The sequence below is a fragment of the Somniosus microcephalus genome, chromosome 12 (assembly GCF_052327205.1).
Source record: "Somniosus microcephalus isolate GS21.2 chromosome 12, FLI_Smic_1.0, whole genome shotgun sequence".
In the NCBI taxonomy this organism is placed as follows: Eukaryota; Metazoa; Chordata; class Chondrichthyes; order Squaliformes; family Somniosidae; genus Somniosus; species Somniosus microcephalus.
This window is the reverse complement of record NC_140998.1, coordinates 137,239,981-137,253,606: the sequence shown is the minus strand read 5'-3', so window position 1 is coordinate 137,253,606 and position 13,626 is coordinate 137,239,981.

Sequence of the window (13,626 nt, the reverse complement as noted above, 5' to 3'; positions counted from 1 at the left end):
TGGAGCATGTTACTGTTTTTGACACTCACTGTTGGCATTAGGCACTGCCAGGTCAGGTATACAATAGGTTAGATCCTGTCTAAATAATATGCCTTCCAATATTTTTTACCCTGCTGTGCCTGAGCATGATGCTGAAAGAAGGCACTGTCAAGGTTAAGAAGCTCACTTAGTTTTTGGCATCATGTTGCTGGCCTGTGCCAAAAACCAGTGGGGTAGATTTCCCACCGCCCCCGAGCAGACAGTGGGCGGCTGGCTGACGGAATGTGGGATAGTCCCAGTGGAAGTCCATCATTCGCATTGGGCTGCAGTGGAAATCAAGCTCCTGCTCCTCCCGGCCCTACAACAATAAAGAGGTACTTACCTTTGGGCTCAACTTTGGTCGGACTGCCAGCTGATATCAAACAAGCGTGCACGGCGCCTGCGCAGCCTAGTTCAGTCCTAAAATGGCATTGGAGTCCTATTGACATCATCAGACCCCAATTTAAATATCTAAATCACATAAATACTGTGGCTACAAGAGCAGGTCAGAGGCTGGGTATTCAGCACAATGAGTGTCTCACCCCCTGACTCCCCAAAGCCTTTCCACCATCTACAAGGCGGTAGATCTAGTAAGGAGTCTGATGGAACACTCTCCACTTGCCTGGATGAGTGCAGCTCCAACAACACTCAAGAAGCTCGACACCATCCAGGACAAAGCAGCCCACTTGATTGGCACCCCATCCATCACCTTAAACATTCACTCCCTCACACTGGCGTACCGTGGCTGCAGTGTGTACCATTTACAAGATGCACTGCAGCAACTTGCCAAGGCTTCTTCAGCAGCACCTCCCAAACCCATGACCTCTACCACCTAGAAGGACAAGGGCAGCAGGCGCATGAGAACACCACCACCTCCAAGTTCCCCTCCAAGTCACACACCATCCTGACTTGGAAGTATATCGCCGTTCCTTCATCGTCGCTGGGTCAAAATCCTGGAACTCCCTCCCTAACAGCACTGTGGGAGTACCTTCACCACACGGACTGCAGCGGTTCAAGAAGGTGGCTCACCACCACCTTCTCAAGGGCAATTAGGGATGGGCAATAAATGATGGCTTAGCCAGTGACACCCACATCCCATAAACGAATTAAAAAAAAATTAGCTGTGCGCCCTCTTCAGGCGGGACCCAGGCAAAATGGAGGCGGCCACAGCAACAGCATGAACGGGGTGGTAAATTGATCCACGGCATCTTTGAGGCACCGGGCGGGAGGCCTCAAATCTCACCCCGGTAATTCTTCAGGGGCCCGAATATTTGCTCCAAGGAGTAGGGGGATGCTGTGCTGCAGTGCAGGAGACAGCTGAGTTAAAGCCCAAGGGAGGTTGTGAGTGAGAGGCACTGATGAGGACAACAGCAGGGAAGTGATACTTCAACTCTGCTGCCAGCTGGGAATAAGGACGAAGCAAATTATAAGCTGGTGAGAGGGAGCGAGCCCAGAGTACACAATTATTATTGATCTTTCACTCCTGCATATCATGGAGTTCATTCCAGGTGCTTGTGAGTTTAAGTCTTTCTGCTAATAAGCTCTTGAATTGAACAGATGTGCCTGTACAAGTAAGTCTGACAAACATTCAAATTAAAGGTGCTGTCCCACACTTTTGAGGTGGCCGAGACAGGGCAGCTTGTAACAACTTGCTACCACAAATGTAGCCTCCCATCACTGCTCAAGTATAGCTCCTAGTGGATTAACCAAGGTGCAGTGTTAATAATGGTCCAGAATTTGTTGACAAAATAATGGTGAGTTTGCGGCACAGGCCATTATTAGTGCGTAAAAATCCCAGCAATTTATGGTGAGGAAGAGATACACCGTGTGCTGCGAATCCCCACAAATTGCTGGACAATTTACACAGTTCAGCCGTTAGCCTTGCAAAAGCCGGATCTCTCCATCAACTTCCCCTGACTGTCAAGGAATTGCTGGATTTGCGCCTTAAATACATATTAAACTCGCCACAGGAAGTTAGAGCTGATGTAAGGACCCTGTTGAAAGGATGATTTATGGTCCTGACACGCCACTCAACCTTGGAGGCCCAGAAAGGGAACAATTGTAAGTGTGGAGGCTCATTCCTGGAGGTAGTAACTTGTACCTAGAGGTTTTTTGAATTTTAAATTTTAGATTTTTAAAACATTTTTCTTACTTTTCCTTTTTGTCTTTTTTTCTCTCTTAATCCAATCTTTATTTCCCTCTCTTTATATATCTAATTTGATTCTAATTCACTGTATTTCCTTTCTCATCACTCCTCTTTCTCTATCCTTAAATTTCATTAGTTAAGGAGATAGACTATTGATCCCATCGTTCACTAAGGTCCCAGATGCCCTGTTGACTCCATTATCAGCTTGCACTTCCAGTAATTTACCCTGCTAAAATAATTGGAGAGAAAGGGTGAGAACCACCCAGCTACCTAGTCCCCTCCACAACTGGAGAACCTTCTTGATTCATAGTCTAATAATAATGTGGGTACTGAAATCTTCCTACGAGATTCAACAGGTTAGTCAACTCTGCTTCAGGTTCTATATTTTATGCTTGCGAGACTGCCTGAAAAGAAATGTATAAACAGTTGTACTAATCTCCACAAGATGCTCTTTCTATCAACCTTTCTACTTTCAGAAACATTGTGGAACCGTCTCTAAGGCTTCTCAGTGAAAACTTTCAAAATGACATTGGTAATATTTACAGCGTTGGTTAATCGCCATGTACAGATACACTGTCTGCTTTTCAGGGCTCTCGCAGTGAGTGAGTATTGAGTAAGAACTCCTACAATTCCTGAAGCTAAAGAAAAGGAATTATTACACACACAAGGTCACTTCCATAATCTGAGAATGTTAGCAGAATCCCAAGATTGAATTATAAATTTAAATTCCCCCTCTCTTCCACACCAGCTCGATTGTTTTATAATATTACTACGCAACAGCGTTAATACATTATAAATCTAATATTGGCCCGTAATTTCTGATAGAAGGCTTCCTGCGTGCGGATGCTTCCTATCGGAAACAAATCTACGCCCTTACCTGAGGGCTCCCGAAGTCCGGCCATTTCCGATCCTGGGCCTCCCCACAGTCGAAATGCGCAGGGCCCACATATCCCAGGGGCGCACGTGGTTCGCAAGCGTCCCTGGGATCACGTGGGCCAGGCAAGCCAATGAAAGAAGGGAAGCCCCCTTCATACATTTGACAGATAGATCTGTCAAAAGTATGAATGGGGATCACTGAAAAAAGACACTAAAACATTAAATACATTTTTAAAAAACCATCACATTTTTAAAATGAGTTAAAATTACATGAAATTAAATATTTTGAACAAAAATTTAATTTTGGGGGAAAAATAATTAAAGTTTTTTACGGGGCTAAAAATAAACTTACCTTTTTTTAAAGTATTTTAAAATTATAAATGAGTGAAATTTTTATTTAAAAAAAAACTTTTTTCAACTCTTAAATGCTGGTAAAAGCTGGCCTTAAGCCTGCTTTTACCAGGCGTGAGATTGCTAAGGGTTTTCAGCGGGCGGAGGTTCTGCAGAAAGTGGAACTCTCCCCCCCGCAAAGGCCCTTCTCCAGGGCAGGCGTCCGATCAAGAGCATTCTTGACAGGTCGGAAATACGGGTTTTCAGCGCATGCGCTTCGCATGCCTGAAACCGGCATTTCCGATGTCCCTATGGGTGGGTACACAGCTCGTCCACACCCGTAGACATCAAAAAATACGGGCCAATATGTGTTAAAGCTGCGAGATGCTCAAACTTACTCTCTGGGGACTAGGGGGGAAAGTGAATAAATGTTTTACCAAGGCTCAATTAGGAGATCGAGAGAAAACAAAGAAGGACAAGCTTCAGAGGCAAGAACAGGTGGAGGGAGGGGGGTGGGGCTTAAGATGATTGATGCGTCCTAGTGTTTTCAAAAGAGGGTTTATCTTGGGCTGGTTTGCTCTGCTGTTCCACAGATCAAGTCCCACCCCCTCTACCCTGCAAATCACTAATCCCCCCCATCATTCTGGTGATGGGACCATTGAAACGCTAAAGGCACTTGACAGTTAAACTTGGCTTCCTGGGACTTTACTTCCTGTCACCAGTCCAAATCAAGAGATGGTGGAGACCCGCAATTAACTGGTAAAGGACAGGAATCCAGCTCTGTACTTAGTTTTAAGTGGAGCCTTATGGCAGCTGGCAGAATCCATGATAATGTGGATCTACAATGCCAGTGGAGCATTGGAATTTCCCCACTTAAATTACAGACTTTCACTGACAGCTGGAAAAACCCACATGTGCCATACACAGCACTCTCTGAAAGAAAAGATACAGTTAGAAGGTGGTCATTGTGGAGCATCTATCTGGAAGAATGACTGGCTGACTGGGTGTAGAGGCAGCCTCTGTTTCCAAGGCAGCAGTTTATGGGAGAAATGTAGGTATAATCAATTCAAAACTTAGGTTCTTCAGTGGCTGGATACAAGCTAGACTTTTGTGTTGAGTGTATAAATTGCAGTGGGATAATTCTTTTTGGTGGGAAAGATGGGTGGCAAAGCAAGTTGTGCAGAGGACTCAAAGAACCTGCACAGGGATATAGACAGGCTAAGTGAGTGGGCAAACATTTGGCAGATGGAGTATAATGTGGGAAAGTGCGAGGTTATACACTTTGGCAGGAAAAATAAAAAAGCAAATTATTATTTAAATGGAGAGAGACTACAGAATGCTACAGTTCAGAGGGACCTGGGGGTCCTTGTGCATGAAACACAAAAAGTTAGCATGCAGGTAATCAAAAAGGCAAATGGAATGTTGGCCTTTATTTCAAAAGGGTTGGAGTGTAAAAGCAGGGAAGTCCTGCTACAACTGTACAGGGTATTGGTGAGACCACACCTTGAGTACTGCGTACAGTTTTGGTCTCCTTATTTAAGGAAGGATATACTTGCATTGGAGGCAGTTCAGAGATGATTCACTAGGTTAATTCCAGAGATGAGGGGGTTGATTTATGAAGAAAGGTTGAGCAAGCTGGGCCTATACTCATTGGAGTTTAGAAGAATGAGAGGTGTTCTTAATGAAACATATAAGATACTGAGGGGGCATGACAAGGTAGATGCAGAGAGGATGTTTCCCCTCGTGGGAAAATCTAGAACGCGGGGGCACAGTTTTAGAATAAAGGGTCGCCCTTTTAGAACTGAGATGAGGAGGAATTTCTGCTCTCAGAGGATCGTAAATCTGTGGAATTCTCTGCCCCAGAGAGCTGTGGAGGCTGGGTCATTAAATACATTTAAGGTGGAGAGAGACAGATTTTTGCAAGATAAGGGAGTGAAGAGTTATGGGGAGCGGGCTGAGAAGGGGCTTTGAGCCCAAGATCAGCCATGATCTTATTGAATGGCGGAGCAGGCTCGAGGGGCCAAGTGGCCGACTCCTGCTCCTATTTCTTATGTTTCTTATGTTTTATTGTTTGTAGAGAGAAGCAGCACAGTACTTTAACTGTGTGGGAGGCAATGCTGTGACAGATGTTCTAATGGCAACAGTGCACAGAGAAGCTAGGTTCAATGTTAAATGAACTGTCTGTTGGCTTATAGCCACGGTCTGATAGAGTGTATATGCAATCTGTCCACCACAGATGAGGAGAATCACATGGCTCCATGTGATCCATTCCAGTAAGCGACAGTAGAGTGGCAAGAGTTCTCTGCTTGTCTGTGGGTCTCACTATCGTTTACCTAGATATTGGGCAGGTAAAAACACACCCTGGTTCATAGGGGTCATAATAACTATTTAATAAAACTATACAATTAAAGTAAGACAGCTGATAGGTGGTTAAAAACATTTATGTTTGAGCACTCCCCTTTTGTAAGAGACATGAGAGATGTGGTACAATGCAATGAAAAGATGATCAGTTCTGTGGGTCTAAAATTGCAAACTCTATGGGCCATAATTTGCTGGAGCAGGGCATCTCACGGCATCTGCCATTAGTTAGACTTGCCTTGCACGTTTAGATTTTTTAATTTTTTGCGTGGCAAGTTGCTGAACATGTGAACTGATAACAGTGCACTGAGAGAAACAGGGCATCTGGGACCTAAGTAAACAAAGCAAGCAACCAATGTTCCCCCTAATTTTATTTTAGTTGCGCGGTCCCTTTAATGGGCTGCGTGGACCATTTAAAATTTCGCACATGCGTAAAATCTCCTATTCAAAAGCTGGTCCCGAGCTGCACGGGATCGCCAGACAGCTGCGGGACTGTGCGGCAGCGCGGGTGCGCAGGTTAGCGGGAACATTGCAAGCAACTGTGTATCTCCTTAATCAATCAGATTGAAGAATTGTCAAATTAACAGCTCAAGGACTGAGAAGGAAGTGTAGATTAGAGTGGGTGAATTCAATGCCAAATCAGGTACAGAAAGAGAAATAGGGAGAGGGAAAGAAAGATTAGATTAAGGGAGAGAGAGAGAGAGAGAAAAGAGACAGAAAGGAAAAGTAACAAAAATTTAATTTTTTAAAAATTTGACATTTTTAAAGTCGGCAACAATAATTAAAGCCTGAAGGAATGAGACTTCACACCTGTAATAGTTCATTTTCAGTGCCAGAGAGGTTGATTGGCAGTAATTAACACTTATCACGTTGTTAAAGGGGGACTTAGACTTAAAATGACTTGACTTAACTTTCTGTGGCAAGTTTAGTTCATATCAACCACGCAAATAGAGCAACTTCATTGACAATGCATGTCAATGGTGAGGTAGACTGTGAGATGTCGTTTCGCAAAGTTAATAGTGGATTGGCCCAACTCAGACACAACTTCTGGATATCCACATTTTATCACGCATCTACTCTTCAACAACAACAACAACAACTTGTATTTATATAGCGCCTTTAACATAGTAAAATGTCCCAAGACACTTCACAGGAGCGTTATAAAACAAAATTTGACACTGAGCCACATAAGGAGAAATTAGGGCAGATGACCTAAAGCTTGGTCAAAGAGATAGGTTTTAAGGAGCGTCATAAAGGAGGAAAGAGAGGTAGGGAGGCGGAGAGATTTAGGGAGGGAATTCCAGAGCTTAGGGCCTTGGCAGCTGAAGGCACGGCCGCCAATGGTGGAGCGATTAAAATCAAAGATGGTCAAGAGGGCAAAATTAGAGGAGCACAGATATCTTGGAGGGTTGTGGAGCTGGAGGAGGTTACAGAGATAGGGAGGGGCCGAGGCCATGGAGGGATTTGAAAACAAGGATGAGAATTTTAAAATTGAGGCGTGGCTTAAACAGGAGCCAGTAAATGATCTCAAGTTAACCTTGCCTGAAGTTGCTGTAGCATTTGTGCATAAATAACAGTGAGCACCATTGCCCTCACCGTTATTTTGACAGCAAATTATGGCCCTATATTTTTCACATTTGAAAATATCTTTCTCCCCAAAAACAGAATATTAGCTGCTACCGAAGGAAAGAGGTTTTAACTTGTGGGGAAAAAAATCCTGACCGAAAAGGCTGGGATCAAAGGTTAGGAAAGAACCACCTGTTAACAAATGTCTTTGTATTCTGCTCTTTGTGCGAACTGCAGCAATTGCTGTCCATTAAAAATTCCAAGTGCCAAATCAATGTGGGTTGGGTGGTGGAGAGTGGGGAGAGCAACCTCAGTTGATGCATAATGTATATGGGTACAATGGTGTACTGGTTATATCACTAGGCTAGTAATCTAAAGGACTGGACTAATAATGCAGAGAACACGAGGGTAATATTAATCCAGGTTTAACCCTGGCCATCCGGGTTTCTTGGTGGAAACCCGGCAGCTAAAGGGAGGTGAGCACTGTTTCCTGGAAAATGTAAATGCCTTTACAGCACTGCTTGTGGGCTAGGAGGAGCAAGAGTGCTTCTCCCCAGCCCCCCAAGCTTACCTCCTTCCCCACCCCGACCCCCCCACCACCCCATCAGACACTCCACACATCCAAAGATTCCCCTGGAGTCCAATAACCCCCCCCCCCCCCCCGGGATTGGGGATAAGACCACCGCAAGATCAGGACCCTCCCCCCCACCAACTAGGCTCCCTACCTGCTACTGTGCTGCAGCCACCTCCAGAGCATTCTATGCCCGACAGGGAGCCAAGCCCATCAATCAGGGTTGCTTCTGGCCGGGGAACCTGCTGCAGAAAAAAGACAACACGCTTTGGGAGTCAAAACTCCATAGCCTGTGGGGAAACCCGGTCTTAGGGGTTTCCCGATCCAAACTCCTCCTCCCCGCTTATAGAACCCGCTCCAGTCAATATCGAGGCCCATGAGTCCAGAACCCACCCTGGCAGTTTTGAATTTGAATTCAGTTTAAGAAAAAAGGCTGGTAGCAACAAAAGTGACCATGAAGCCGTTGAAATTGTCGTAAAAATTGTGCTGCACTCATGTCCTTTAGGGAACCTGCTGTCCTTACCCGGTCTGGACTAGTTGTGAATCCAGTCCCACACCAATGTAAAAGCAAAATACCGCGGATGCGGGAAATCTGAAATAAAAACAGAAAATGCTGGAAATACTCAGCAGGTCAGGCAGCATCTGTGGCAAGAGAAACAGAGTTAACGTTTCAGTTCGATGACCCTTCGTCACACCACACCAATGTGGTTGACTTTTAACTGCCCTCTGAAGCAAGGCACAGAGTTGTATTCAGAATGGGCAGTAAATGTTGGCCATGCTAGCGATGTCCACATCCCGAGAAATGCATTAAAAAAAAAGTCAAACCTGATGACAATGGCTGAGCAATACAGCAAAACTGAAGAAGGCATACATCAGCAAAAGGAAAAAAATAGCTTGTTTGGATATTGTATTACAAACCCCAAATAGGACCAAAAAACCAGTGTGACCTTATAAAAATCATTAACAGCTTGTGATCTCTTTGATTGTGTTACTGGTCCCATTAGATATGCCCAGGCAGTAACAACAACATTTTTGCAGCATCCAACATGCCCCCAAATGCTTTATAAAGAGGAGAAAAGGATGGTGAGCAGGAGATGAGGGAAAATTAGTGGGGAATAGAAAGCACAGTCAGAGATAGGTTTATAAGCGAATTTTGATGGAAGGGTAAAAGGTTCCAAGACTAATGTGGTTTTGGGAGAGAGTTACAAAGAGCAAGGGTGTGTGACAGAAGGAACAGGGTGATGAGCAGTAATTGGAAGATGGAGGAAGAGAGAATTTGAACTGGAACATATGGCTGCAGAAGATCATTAAATAACGTGCAGCCAGACCATGGAGGGGTCTGAAAATGATGACCAGGATCTTTAAATCGGTTGAATCTATGGCAATAAATAGTTGAAATGGACTGAAAATTGACAAGGCCACAGGAACTGTTCTGTCATAGTGACTGAACAGCTCTAATACTACATTTAACCATAACACTGAATCCTATTTATGCACCTGGCCTTGATAGCCTAAATTTTCAATATTTAGCGAATTTTTAAGAAAAATAATATTGTGGCAGAGCCACCAAGGGTCTCAGAACAATTATTAATAATCCCTTTAACTACAGTATAGTGCAACCGCGGACTGCACCTTTAAACTGCCTGTTAACATTACTGTATGGTGTTTTCCTGCACTCCACGTGATGACATCATGACGCTGCTCACGTGACCACCAGTGGCGCGAAGAACGTGATGACGTCATGACGTCAGCTTCCAGAATCTTCCAGTAGTCGTCGAGTGCCCAGCAAGCTGTATAGACCTGTATACCGTTTCTCCTGTAGTTTCCCTGCTAACTTCGTTGTTCATTAAAACCTGTTGATTTGATTCATCGAGTCGAATACTTTATTCAGCTAGGAACCTCCGTTCCTACATTGGTGACCCCGATCTCGTCGGACAACTTTCGTCGAGGATGAACACGAACGCCGTCACCCTTAAACTGCCGCAGTTCTGGGAACAGCAGCCAGCAGCATGGTTTTTCCAGGCAGAAGCACAGTTCGCTCTCCGGGAGGTCACAACGGATGCGACCCGTTATTATTACGTGGTTGCCGCTCTCGATAGTGCCACGGCCTCGCGGGTCGTCAGCATCCTTGGAAGCCCACCGGAGGAGGGCAAGTATGAAGCGCTTAAAGCCCGTTTGCTACAGGTATTTGATCTTAATAAGTCGGAGCCGGCACGCAAGCTTATTTCCATGCCCGGCCGTGGGAATCAAAGCCGTCAGAGCTGATGAGTCAAATGCTCACGCTGTTGGGTGCGGAACCCCAATGTTTTTTATTCCGTGAACTTTTCCTCTGCCAGCTACCCGAACCGGTTCAGGCGGCATTGGCCAACACAACCATCACAGACGGTGCTGAACTCGCTGCAGAGGCAGACAAGATATTTATTGTTACTCAGCAATGTTGTGCAGCCGCGAGGTGCTTTTCCCCCACGCGAGAGAAAACCAGCCCGCCCCCAGCAGGATGGTGCGCGTACCACGCCCGTTTTGGCGCCAAAGCTCGATGCTGTCGGTCTCCTTGCAGTTTCCCTCAAGGAAACAAAAAAAAACTCCAACAAGCCCGCGTCCTCCCGGACGGATGACAAGGTCTAAAAAGCACAGCAAGTTAGCTATGGCGGCGGGCTCAGCGGGCAAACTCATTTATGTTACGGATTCCGTTACGGGCCGCCGGTTCCTGTGCGACACTGGCTCACAGTGCAGCATCCTCCCAGCTTCAAAGCTGGACCTACTATCCGGCAGCCAAGGGCCTTCCCTCGTGGCAGTAAATGGCGCGGCCATGCGTACGTTCGGGAAACGGACGGTAAACTTAACCTTCGCCAGTCAACGTTTTGTCTGCGACTTTATTACAGCCAAGGTCTCACAGGCCATCCTGGGGGCTGATTTTTTCTGCGCCAACGGGCTGCTGGTCGACGTCCAACACTGCCGACTCATTAACGCGTCCACTTTCCACGCAGTGCCCTGCCACCGCAGCACCGCCGGGTCCTGGTCGGTGGCCTGCGCTGTTCCATCGCAAGACAGCTTTACGCGCCTGCTCGGCGAATTCCCGGAGCTCACCAGGCCCACTTTTTCGGCTACAAGCACAAGGCACGGGGTGGAGCACCATATCTCCACGACCGGAGCACCAGTTTACGCTCGGGCGCGGTGATTAGAAGCCGGCAAGCTGGCAGCTGCAAAGGCTGAGTTCCAGACCATGGAGCGCCTCGGGATCATCCGGCGTTCGGACAGCCCTTGGTCTTCCCCACTGCACATAGTCCCCAAACCAGGCGGCGGATGGCGACCTTGCGGGGATTACAGACGCTTAAACGATGCCACGACACCGGACAGGTACCCGATTCCCCACATCCAAGATTTTTCGGCTCATCTGGCTGGAAACGCTATATTTTCTAAAGTGGATCTCGTTCGTGGATATCACCAAGTTCCGGTGCACCCTCCAGACGTCCCCAGAACGGCAGTCATCGCTCCGTTCGGCCTTTTTGAGTTCCTCCGCATGCCATTCGGTCTGAAAAATGCTGCTCAAGCATTCCAGTGTTTGATGGACTCTGTATTACGGGACCTACCCTTCATTTTTGTCTATTTGGACAACATCCTCATAGCCAGTAAAGATTCGACAGCTCACATGGCCCACTTACGTACACTTTTCGCCCGACTCAGCCAACACGGCCTTATTGTCAATCCGGCCAAATGCACGTTCGGAGTATCCTGCATTGATTTTCTGGGACACAGGATTACCCCAGAAGGCGCCGTCCCACTAGCCACCAAGGTAGAGGCAGTTACCGCATTCCCGCAGCCTCGCACGGTCAAATCCCTGCAAGAGTTCTTGGGGATGGTAAATTTTTATCATTGTTTCGTCCCCAGAGCGGCCCGGTTGATGCAACCGCTGTATGAAGCATTAAAGGGAAAGTCGGGCAAGGATGTTCTCACTTGGACACTGCAAATGGACCAGGCGTTCCGCGATACCAAGGTGGCGTTGGCAGACGCAACTATGCTGGCACACCCACGTCCGGGCGCGACGGTGGCCCTCACTATGGATGCCTCCGACTACGCCATCGGAGCAGTTCAAGAGCAATGGGTCGACGGGGGTTGGCAGCCGTTAGCCTTTTTCAGCCGCCAACTGCGCAAGAACGAGCAAAAGTATAGCACTTTTGACAGAGAGCTGCCAGCCCTGTTTTTGGCCATCAGGCATTTCCGTTTCCTCCTAGAAGGCCGCCCGTTCCCTGCCTTCGTGGACCACAAGCCGCTCACCTTCGCCATGGCCAAAGCGGCGGAGCCATGGTCAGCTCGGCAGCAGCGCCACCTCACGTTTATATCCGAATTCACGACGGATTTGCGGCACGTGTCGGGCAAGGATAATCTCGTGGCAGATTGCTTTCCCGAGTCCCAGTCCAGGCAGTCCACCTGGGCATCGATTTCGTCGGACTGGCAGGGGATCAACTGGCAGACCCAGAAGTACAAGCATTTAGGACCACGCCTTCCAGTTGGCAGGTTGCAGACGTGCCGTTTCAAGAGGCAGGAACCACACTCCTGTGCGACACATCCATGGGAGTGCCCCGGCCCATCGTGCCGGTCGAATGGCGCAAGAAGGTATTCCAGGCAATCCACGGGTTATCTCACCCGGGAATGCGGGCTTCTCAATGGCTAATGTCCCGCAAATTCGTTTGGAAAGGCATGCATCTGGACGTCCGGGACTGAACCAACAATTGCGTCGATTGCCAAAAGTCCAAAGTTCACTGTCACGTCAAGGCCCCGCTGGCAAACTTCCCGGTGCCTGAGCGCCATTTCGACCACGTTCATGTGGATTTAGTAGGCCCCCTTCCCGGGTCACGTGGATTCACACACCTCCTGACAGTCGTAGACCAGACCACCAGGTGGTCAGAGGCGATTCCATTGGCCGCCACCACCGCAGCAGACGTAGCCAGGGCATTTCTTTCGTTGTGGGTAGCTCGCTTTGGGGTGCCATCGGACACCTCCTCGGACCGCAGTCTGCAATTCACCTCAGAGCTGTGGAACGCAGTGGCACAAGGCCTGGGTACCAAGCTGCACCGTACCACCGCGTACCATCCGCAGGCGAATGGCTTGTGCGAAAGGTTTCATCGGTCCCTCAAAGTGTCCCTCCGTGCCAGCCTGCGAGGACCCAACTGGGTGGATAGGCTCCCATGGGTGATGTTAGGCCTCCGGACAGCACCAAAGGAGGATCTTCAGTCTTCATTGGCTGAGCTGGTTTATGGCCAGACACTCAGAGTACCAGGTGACTTCCTACCTCCACACACCGAACCATGGTCTGCAACTCAACAGCTCCTACTGCATCGGGAGGCGGCTAGGAATTTCCGGCCCATCCCAACCTCACAGCACGACCTGCAGAGGCCTCACGTTCCGACAGAGCTCATGAGTTCGGACTATGTCTTTATTCGGCAAGACGGTCACAGAGACCCACTCAAGCCGTCGTATACCGGACCCTTTCGTGTCATCTCATCAGGGGAAAAGTTCTTCACAGTCAAAGTCAGTGGAAAGCCTGATACTGTTTCGGTCGACCGGCTCAAACCAGCCCACCTGGATCGGACTGAGCCTGTCGTGGCTGCCCAACCGCCTCGCCGTGGCCGACCGCCGTTAGCCACCAGACGAGCTGTGCATCAACCCACCGTGGAACAGCCCAATTCGTCCTCCGACGCGTCTGCACCTCTGACCACCGTTTCTGCCTCGCCCAAGCCGCCGCTTCTGCCGCAATCCGGCA